The sequence below is a fragment of the Salmo salar genome, chromosome ssa15 (assembly GCF_905237065.1).
Source record: "Salmo salar chromosome ssa15, Ssal_v3.1, whole genome shotgun sequence".
Lineage (NCBI taxonomy): Eukaryota > Metazoa > Chordata > Actinopteri > Salmoniformes > Salmonidae > Salmo > Salmo salar.
In genome coordinates, this window is record NC_059456.1 from 33,433,259 (window position 1) to 33,439,258 (window position 6,000).

At 41.1% G+C, this 6,000-nt stretch overlaps 1 long non-coding RNA gene across 5 annotated transcripts in view; it reads right to left on the reverse strand.

Annotated features, from left to right (window-relative positions):
- LOC106571291 (uncharacterized) overlaps nt 1–6,000 on the reverse strand; it is a 149,735-nt gene that overhangs the window by 143,644 nt on the left and 91 nt on the right. For 3 of the 5 annotated variants that reach the window (XR_006759153.1, XR_006759154.1, XR_006759156.1), the window contains exons 1-4: nt 5,248–6,000; nt 3,241–3,347; nt 3,014–3,122; nt 2,822–2,908 (exon numbers count right to left, since the gene is read on the reverse strand). The exon at nt 5,248–6,000 is cut by the window's right edge. This is a non-coding gene — a long non-coding RNA (uncharacterized lncRNA). Of the gene's footprint in view, nt 1–2,821; nt 2,909–3,013; nt 3,123–3,240; nt 3,348–4,708; nt 4,822–5,247 lie in introns of all 5 variants that reach the window. The other 2 variants (XR_006759157.1, XR_006759155.1) reach the window with 2 other exon arrangements.

A 6,000-nucleotide genomic window follows, 5' to 3' on the forward strand; every position in this document is an offset into this window, starting at 1 on the left:
TAATCGCGCAAACCTGAAAAATAATATGCATATTCTAGCTTCTGAGTTGGTGTAGGAGGCAGTTAAAAATGGGCACATTTTTTCCAAAATTCTCAATACTGCCCCCTAGCCCAAACAGGTTAACGTAGCTAGAATGAGCTGTGGTTCAAAGCAGCTTCAAAATGTTTTCAGTCAGACATTCATGCTTGCCATAGAGTTGAAATGTTCTAGCCAACATTTTGAATTGAATAACATTGGTTGTGAACTTCAGAGCTGTAACGATTTGACGCTTTGGTTGAAAGGCAAGTACAAACGGATACTAGTAGTAGTCATGCCTCCTGCGCAAGTCCACACATTCTGGGTGATGCAAAACAACGTAATATCACTGGCTTCTTTGGCGAGCTCTCATTGGCTATTGCTGATCACCGTTCTCAACTTGAAGTTGCACATCTCACACTACAAGAGATATTGTGTCGATAAAATCAAACATGTTTGAAAATATCGGGATGTCTGGAACTGTTCAATGATGGGATGGGTAGCACTCAGATTAGACGGCTTGACAGAAATGGCAGCAGAAACTTTATTTGCACACATATCCAGATGATGCTGCATACCATTTTGGCAGTGAAGCTGTCGGAATGATTGAAGCGTAACATTAAAACGGATGCACGCCGAGTAGGCAACGACATGGGGATTGTCTCCCATCTCAAAAACTTGTACTGGACAGTTAAATCGGGCCAAATTAGTGTAGTGTACACCCAGCTTAACTGTGTGCTGGTACTTCTCTAGGTGGGAGCCTCATGTTTAAAACCAGTTCATCAGCCAACTGGAGGTTATGCTACATAATCCAGGGCCCGTATTCTTAAAGCATCTCAGAGTAGGTGTGATGATTTAAGAACAGTTTTGCTTTTTTGATTATAATAAATGGACATGGAGAGACTGATTCTAGACCAGCACTCCTACACCAAGTCGCTTAATTGATACGGATGGCAGACGCAATCTAACGCTAGGGGAGAGGAAAGAAAATGCCAGGGCACACAGGGAATCGGTTCATGTTTGCTTTGATCTTCAAGGCAGGGAAGGATAATAGGGGCAAACTAAATCTTCACTCCACTTTAAAAATGTTCATGGCAGAGCCTCTATCAGCATTCAGGGGTGGTTTGGGGGGAAATTTTCTTTGGATTTTAGACTCCATGCCTCGTCAGTCTGAAGCATCTCCCTCGGCCATGATGCAATTGGTCATTGGTATTCAGACGTTTCTATTTAACTTTAGATAGGAATAATTGGAGAGTGGTATAAAATGAGAACTCACTGGGTAGACCAGCCACTATGAGATCTGACAAAATCTCTGAAAGTAAGGTCATAGAAAGTCAATCTGGACTTATCGTAGTAATCAGGATAAGAATATTTCTCTCCCCCTCTGATACAGTCTGAATAGTCAATGCATGGCAATCTCCACTGGGTGCACGTTTCCACTGATTGACCTCAACTTGACTGCTGTAACACCCTGTCCGTCAGACAGGACAAGATGTCTGTCTGGCAGCACAAATGGAGATGAAACCTCCAGTCATGATGATGGGGGGGAATTGTAGGAGGGTTACATTCACAGGGCCCCGCTGTCTAATTTCAACATCTGCATTAATACCAGAGAGACAACAGATAAAGATCAACGGGTGACAACAGGACATCTTTATAATGACATTCATATATTCCAACCTCAGAAATATTCATTTCCCTCTGCACACTTTACCATCTCCCACTAGATGCTCAAGGACATAAAAAAAAAAAAGGACAACAGGGGAGGTTATGCATTTATCATTCATGACTGCAATGTTTTGAAATTGGTTTATCTGCCTTCAAGCCTCTAAGCAGCAGGGGTCCAGTTGGGCCTTTCCAAACCCTGGGCTTCTGAGGTATACTCAGACAGGTCACATGCTGAGCTACAAAGTGATTGCATATACACACACATATGGTGAGCTATACTAAACATGGCACCTGCAAAAGCCACTACACATTTCAGATTCCCATCCAATTTGTTTATTAATATGCTGGCGTCTGATTAGTACCAATTTCAGTCAGATATGTGTTACATATTATGTGCAGAGCAGACCACAAACCAACAAACTTGGTTATAAATCTACAAGAAAGCCTGTTTGGCGATGCGATTACTTTGACTTAATATTTAGCAAACCCGTTTTATAGTATTTACAAACAAAATGCATCTTATCAGAAATAGCTGATGGAATATTAGGAAGGGAGGGTGTCTGGTTGGTCCTAAAAAGATTAGAACTGTTTGGTTATATTCTGGCTCCCCCTAGTGGACAAACCTGTACCTCATCTTACTTGGATAATCTATTTTGTAGTTACTGTTTGCTACTTGCCTGGGGTGTATTCATTACACTGATTCGGTTGCAAAACCTTTTGTAACAGAAACCGTTTACTCCAAACGGAATAGTTTTTTCAACGAAAACGAGTTTCTATTGAACAAATTCAGGTAGGTCGCTCCCTGATTTGTTCAGTTTGCTCCAGTTTAGTTAAAAAACTAAACGGTTTCCATTGCAAGACATGGCTAACCATCCACATCGCTCTGGCCAAACGCCACACCCACTGAGTTGTCAGGAAAATATGCTACAATACAACACCCCAAAGAGAATGTTGTATATACTTTGGGCTAATGTATCACCAAGTTCAAATGTGACTGTATTTTACCTCAACTGCTATCAAAACTTTAAAAAATGTATCCACAACATGTGTTTCTGTATGAATAATACGCCAGACAAGAACAAAGATAAGGAAATATACAGCTCCAGTAAAAAAAACTTGCATGCATTGCATTCCTTACCTATCAATTCAGTGGTAGTCTTCTCCATGAAGTGCTCACAGTCTGATGAACATCTCAGTAGTCTCTGTTGAAGGACACTCTCCATGGCTAAACAAGGAACGAACACATCAACAAATTAGATTATTTTCAACTAGTGGCATTTGTAAACATGGAGAATTAATCTTGAGTTTTAAACAGGTCACTCATACGTACCCTTTGCACTGAAGCTTCACATATTTAACACCCTCGTTCTCGATCTCTATGCGGTCATACTGTAGAAGTGGGTAGTGTTTGTTAGATCAACAAGCAAATCCATTTTAACCTAGAGAATACACAAAACATATGTTGACAGACTACTGTGGTGAATAGAGCACTGATTTATATTTCCCAAAGAGAGACAAAAGACTAGTAAACACATGTCAACATCATGGAAGACATACCTTGAGACGCTTTAAATATTGGGAGAGCATGCTTGGATGACATCTGTTATCTTCTGGCACATTGTCATCATACTTGGGGCCCAACAGTTCCATTGGCAGGAATTTACCTGGTGAGACAATGAAAAGGTAGAGTGGTCACAGACACCATGAAAATAGTACCACTCACTTTAACTATACATTCATGTACATACTACCTGAATTGACCCGACCAACCAGCGCTCCCGCACATTGGCTGACCGGGCTATCTGCACTGTGTCCTGACAGCCACCACCCGCCAACCCCTCTTTACGCTACTGCTACTCTCTGTTCGTCACATATGCATAGTCACTTTAACCATAGCTACATGTACATACCACCTCAATCAGCCTGACTAACCGGTGTCTGTATGTAGCCTCGCTACTGTTTTTCACTGTTGCTTTTATTTCTTTACTTACCCATTGTTGACCTAATACCTTTTTTTGCACTATTGGTTAGAGCCTGTAAGTAAGCATTTCACTGTAAGGTCTACACCTGTTGTATTCGGTGCACGTGACAAATAAACTTTGATTTGACAAAATGAAATTCAATTCTTCTGTCATGAGAGGGTCCTTAACAGCCTCCTGAATCACCTCAAAGGACTTTGTGCCTGGATTTGGACATCTCTTCTCTACAGCCTTCACATGTTGCCATACGGGGTAAACACTCTAAAGCTCTTTCAAGCAAGGGTGCATTTTCAACCCACCGTGTCTTGCAAAACTTAAGTGGCATTGGGGGATCTGATGATCCAATGATGTTAAAGTAGTCCTGACCGTGGGCTGGAGTATCCTTAAGAAATTGGTACATAGCATGCAATATTCTCGACTTTCCACTCTGTTTCTTACACTCCCTTCTGAAATGCGCCATCTACAATATGGAGAATGCAACTGCCAATGTTCATAAGGTGTATATCAAAATCTAGGCAGGACTTCAACTTTTTAGTAAAAATGACCAATTTATATTTGGTCCATCCATGGAGATTTGAACCATGTTTTTCTTTAGATCTAGATCTTCGGTGCGCTTCTCATAGACCACTTTAAGGTCCAACGCAGTCACACGTCCCATAAATTTAGAATCGTAAAATCTCGCCACAACTTTGTCCTCATCCCATAAACGGACGTGAAAGTCACACTGCCATGACTGTTTTTCTGTTAAGGCTCTCAAAGAGAAGTACATAGTTCTCCTCCCCACCAGACAGTTTTTTTTAGACAATGCTTGAAATGAGAAGCCAAGCCATGTGTGCACACACAGATGGACTTTGCTGCCCCACATGCGAAGGTCTGAGAACAGCACACCTAAGAGTAAAAAAAAAGATTTAAATCAAACACTTATTTCTGTTTCTAGCCTGTGTGTGCACGTGTGTGTCACAGAGAGAGAATATGAAAACATACATAACATGTTCCTAAAAATAATTTCATGTTACAGGTGACAGTTAATAAACCATGGCACCCACACGTGGGTTCACTACAGTGGAAAGAGTAGTGAGACTCCATCATATTCAGACACCACAATGTCTCAGCCCGCAATGTGTCCTCTTATGACGAGTTGACGGACTGTCTTGAGGAGCTGTAAGAAAATAAGTTTTTAGCCTGATGAATGACTAGCTAGCTGGCTAACTTTAGCTAGCATTAGTCATGAAACGTTGTCACTAACAACTCTAGTGAACATCCTTCAACTAAATGTAAACTTTCAGCTAACGTTAGCAAACTGTAATTGATTTTAAAACGTTCACTGTCCAGCTCTGCTTGCCGCAAATTGGCTAACGTAACGTTAACAACTTAGCTAACGTTATCTAGCTAGCACTATATTGACAGGTGTGATTCTGTGGGAGAACTGACAGACATCTAGATAACGTTAGCTAACAACATAGCAAAACGTTGAAGTTAATTTGCCAAGCACTTAGAGATTGAATAATCTAGCTAACTAATTAACGTTAGTTACTAAGTATGGTTGTTGTATTCCTTTCTACGTGTTACCAGGGGTAGGACCTACCTGCTTATAACTTGCGGAGTGCCGTCCTGTGTGATGCTCAAGCAGCATGGCTCTTCACAGCTGCTTCGCCCATGGCGTGAACTTTTATTGATTTGTTGCAGGCTCTGCATCGGGCCATATAGATGCCTTGCGGATCTTTAACAAGCCAGTCTTTGTAAATGTCTTTGGTGAGCCACGAGTCCTGGAATTTACATTTTCCAGGCATAGCTGAAGGTCCGCTTTACGTTAGATTTGTCGTTTGCTTGCAGCTGTTTAACCTGCATCATTTGACTTCAATCACTCATGCACGCACGTAACCGTCGCACTTTCTCGAGGTAGGTGGCGCGTGAAACAAGGACACACAGACGGCGGGAGACACGTGCAGACAACGGAATTTAGCCCATTACTGACTTTAAGTAAATACATAGAAATCTAAAGAACTTAAATTTATATTCTTGCACAAAATATATAAATTCAAGCACTTTCAATGACCAATGTCTATTTATGTCTATTTTCAAAAACGTTCAAGGCCTTGATTTTTTTTCTCAAATTCACAAACTTTCAAGGATTTTAAGGACCAGTGGGAACCCTGCCCCCCCCAGTTAGCTGAGGTACCTATAGAAACACTGAACATTAGTATGTGCTTTCGCGTTATTTTGAGTCAGTTAGTCTTGTTCTACACGTCATATTAACATGAAAACGTGTTCCTATATATTGCTACCATATTGCTGGTTTGTTTTGACACGTGATCTACTCCATCGCTTTAAGGCCATA